This window comes from Tachypleus tridentatus, chromosome 6, assembly GCF_004210375.1.
Source record: "Tachypleus tridentatus isolate NWPU-2018 chromosome 6, ASM421037v1, whole genome shotgun sequence".
NCBI lineage: Eukaryota > Metazoa > Arthropoda > Merostomata > Xiphosura > Limulidae > Tachypleus > Tachypleus tridentatus.
Window position 1 is genome coordinate 118,723,650 of NC_134830.1, and position 4,791 is coordinate 118,728,440.

Below are 4,791 nucleotides of genomic sequence, written 5' to 3' on the forward strand. Positions count from 1 at the left end.
ACAATTAATATTACAATGAAAGTTGTACTAAAACATACTTTATCAGTAAGTGAACGTAAATTGAAACTAGTAATATATTCAAATTCAATGTTTTATTTCAAAACTTGTACTGTATACATTAGTAATTTACACATTTGGATAAAAATTCAGAAAAAAAACTACATTATACACTTTGTCCTTTACACTTGTTTCCATAACACGCTGTTGTCGTCCATTCTGCAAAGTTTAATCAAAATCTACCTTTATACTCCAGATATATATGCATTATTATTATTATTCATCAATGGTTTGCCGTAACGTGCGTTCTACAGTATATGCACAGTTATAAACAGAGAGAGAGCTCTGATCACGTGACTGTGTGACGACATGAGGAAGTCGCCGCCATTGTCAAAACGGGAAAATACATCTAAATGTTAGTTCCAGTTTGACTGTGTGGGTATTTGGGTATTGATGCTGTTAAATACCCAGGAGGGTCAGGTACATTTGACCTCTTCCTCTAAATGTTACTGACGGTTTGTTAGCTTGTTTTGAATTTCGCGCAAAGCTTCTCGAGGCCTATCTGTGCTAGCCGTCCCTACTTTAGCAGTGTAAGACTAGAGGGAAAGTAGCTAGTCATCACCACCCACCGCCAACTCTTGTGTTACTTTTTTACCAACGTATAGTGGGATTGACTGTAACATAACCCCCCCACGATTAAAATGTGAGCATGTTTGGCGTGACGATTATTCGAACCTGCAACCCTGAGATTACGAGTCTTGCACCGTAATAACCCGACTTTGTTGAACCTTCTGTTTTAGAAGTGTTCTCTCCGTCAGTCTGTGAATACAATAAAAATATTTCATAATGTTTATTTAAAAGATAGCTATAAGTGTTCGCGTTTTCATTTTTCATTTTTCTTTACAGATTACGAGTCGAACGTCTTAACCCACTTGGCCATCACTGACGAATAATTGCCAACTTCTCAAACAATGCTCGAGAGCTATCATTGTTTTACTTGCACAAATAAGTGTAAAAAAGGCCTCAGGAATCTCTTTCAATGAGTAAGTATTCATATTTATGAACTTTTCTTTCAAATTGAAGGCTTTGAAGCAAATTATCGTCTGCGTTGCATCTGTCAAGGCCCAATACATTATTGTATTGTAATGTACTAATTTCTACTAGATCTAAGAGGCGATACACCGTAGGTATATTTAAGGTATTGAACGTCAGAAATTAATTTGATATGGTACTGATGTATACTGAGGTATTACATATACCAGTATTTAGGTATGAATAAGCGATCAAGCAGCCAAATCATGAATGACAATGGCCGCTTGTGAAAATTAGGCGCAGACTAAGCACGTTTTTGGTCCTAATGCTGTTTTTTCTTGTCCACTTTTAAATTTCAAAAGAAGATTTGAAATAGATTTAGCAGAGAGATGTCGGAAAGTGTATCCTTAAACTCAGTTACAGTACAATTTTATTTTTAGGTTCCCTTCTAATGAAGCAGTTCGTCAACAATGGTTGAAGAATGTAAGTCTTGAAGAATTTCAGCCATCCAGGCATCACAGGGTGCGCAGTAAAAACTTTCTGGCAAAATGAGAGGAATAAAACTACTTGGACAACACTGTCAATACTTATTAATATTTTTTAAAAGAAAACTCATATTTTCATTTTTGAAAAATAAACTCTATGACTTTATAACATGTATAATAATAACTGCCTATGTTTGTTACTGTTTACACGACACGTATATTTAATTTTCGCTCTGTTTAAAAAATGAGATAACAACAAACAACCAATGGCCTTTTTTGTGAAAACCTGCTTAGCTTAAACAATAGTTTTCATCTATTTCGAGGAGTGCACCCAAGAGACACAAAAGAAGATGACATATTGAAGTCTGAACTGAAGCCTCTGACAGTACCTACAATCATCCCAGGTCATCCTTGATGTAAGCAAGTTGCACAATCACAAAGTAGACCACTTCCAAGAAGATGAGTTCCTAAAATCAAGGAAATATGTCCAGTACTTGCCAAGAAAAAGAAAAAGACATCATGTGTCGAGCATTCATACTGTTCAGTTGTCCCAGTGGAAGATCAGCTTGAAGCAGTTAAAGACAAGCTAAAAAAGTACAAAACGATTAAAGAGTATGCAAGCAATAAATGAAAAGGAAAACTGATTCTGTCGCAAAACTGCTACCAATTCTAACATGATTCAAGTGTTCGTCTGTGTCTCTTCGGTGAGATGACTGAACATTGTGCTGATCATGATCCACAGGAGGAAGATCATCACGTCACACAAATTGTCAGGTTGATCAGTTGACTATTTTGTAAAATACTCGTGCATCACCATGGTTGTTCGATATGTCAATAACAGAGAGGTCTTCCGTCGTCATGAATTGACGAAGACTATTTTATTCTTGTATCAGTGATGAATCTGCATTTTCGACAGAATAATGATTAACAATTGTCTACAGTAGTTCATTTGTTATATAGATGTTAAAATCAAAACTGTATGTTGAAATAATTCTTTTTCTATCATTGCAAAATGTTATAATTCGAAGAACTCCAAAAAGAGCAAACATGAATACTTTGTGTGTGTATACCAAAATAATTACTATTATGTATTGTATTATGATCAGTTAAACTATTAAAAATGTTATACATAATGTATTCCTTTTATGTATGAGGCCCTTATCTCATCATACATTTACATTTTGTTCTATTAATTTATGTAAAAATTGTTAAACCGTGTATGTCTCTTTAATGTTGTTATATATATATATAATACTGCACAATAATGTGACACTGTAAAAATGATTTTATATTTAATATATACAGCATTTACATACATAGGATGTACAATGTAGTAGTAATATTTGAAACAAAATAGATGCTTAATTAGTTGTGTTGTTACCTTAAAAACAAAAAAATTGTCAATAATATATAATTATACATATAATTATAGTGTATATATTTTATAATTTAGCTGTGAGAAACACAGGTGTTTCTTTTGTTCTAAAGGTCCATACATTCACCTGTAATTTGTGTAAATTCTTTCCTCCTACATGCCTATTCTGAAATTAACATTGTAAAATTTAATACAACTTTGTCATTGTGTACATATGATGTAACTAATGCCAGTTGGAATACCTTCCGAATAACAGTACATATTATGACTTATTTTTTAGTAACATACATACATGTTGGTCTGACTATGTATTCTTCACTGTTATCTCACGAAATGTATGAGATGGAATGCGTTGAATATAAAACTCAAAAAAGTGAATGACAATTTTAAAAGCTAGAACTATGATATGCTAAATATCCCGACTGACGACAAGTCAAAATTACCCTTCCATCGTTTTACGATATACTAAACTAAACATGGCAGGTTTCCAGTCCGGGTAAGATTTCCAGAAAGAATTTCCGGGTCATAACAGCGAGGGCCGAAACAGCACTGACAGCATATTGGTCTTTATCATTTTTTTATCTTCTTCTTCATTTAATATCAGCTTCTACAAGATGAATGGGAATTATCACGCGATGAACGGAAATAGCGCCAAGTGGCACATTTTGAAGCTAACGAGCCATAGGGCCTAAATTCGCCACTGGATTTACAAAAGTCTGTAGATAGGACATTTCAATGTGGAATTTGAACATTATTGTATTCCAGACTGCCTACAATGCTTTTCAGTCACAAAAGTATGGGAAATTTATATGTTGAAATATATATAAACTCATTGGCGAATTTAGACACTATGGCTCGTACTCATACGTAAATATAGACTAAATTTCTACGGAATCAGGTACGTTATGATGCCCACTGGCCGTTATTCGATAATAAGGCTGGCTATTAACTGCGCAAGTTTACTTCATGCACGCAATTTGCTTCATAATTGCTATAATTGCAGACATGTTAAGACAATCATATAGTTTTCTCAGGTAATTCTCACTCCCTTCGAAACTCACACGTGCTAGTGTGTTGTTGACATTGTTCCTGTTTTAGCGTCTGTTTTGAAACCTCTATTACGTCACAGTCTGTGATTGGTCAATGTGTGAGAGTGCTCTCTCTCTCTCTCTGTGGGCCCGGCATGGCCTAGCGCGTAAGGCGTGCGACTCGTAATCCGAGGGTCGCGGGTTCGCGCCCGCGTCGCGCTAAACATGCTCACCCTCCCAGCCGTGGGGGTGTATAATGTGACGGTCAATCCCACTATTCGTTGGTAAAGAGTAGCCCAAGAGTTGGCGGTGGGTGGTGATGACTAGCTGCCTTCCCTCTAGTCTTACACTGCTAAATTAGGGACGGCTAGCACAGATAGCCCTCGAGTAGCTTTGTACGAAATTTCCAAACAAACAAACAAAAAACTCTGTGTGTCTATAACTCTATGAATATACGTATTATTATATTTGGTTTGTTGTTGTTCTAACATTAAAGCACAATTGTAATACTAACTATATAGCTACACTATCATATTACATATATAACTACTTTATGTGATACAAAAATAGTGAGGACTACAGTATATTTTATGATGAGCTTTAAAAATAAATAGAATGAAAATAGAAGCTGTTAAGAAACAATAATAATTGGAAAGGATAAAAGACAGTGTTAAAAATAAATTGTGAGACTGTGTGATACTCCAGAATATGGAAGTGCTAAATAGTTTCAGGTCTATTGGTATAACATGTTGTTTCTTGAATGGTAGTTTACTTTTAAGTTCCATCCATTGTCTCTGTTCATTTATGAATTTCTTTTTATCCAAGAGTATAGATTATATATATTTTCTCTCTTTAAAATATTTGGTTGTTTGTA

General features: G+C 34.7%; 1 long non-coding RNA gene across 1 annotated transcript; it reads left to right on the forward strand.

Annotated features, from left to right (window-relative positions):
• Positions 1-374: 374 nt before the first annotated feature.
• LOC143254648 (uncharacterized) lies at positions 375-2,579 on the forward strand. The gene is made up of 3 exons (XR_013030302.1): positions 375-477; positions 904-1,040; positions 1,470-2,579. It is a non-coding gene; the product is annotated as an uncharacterized LOC143254648 (long non-coding RNA).
• Positions 2,580-4,791: the final 2,212 nt, after the last annotated feature.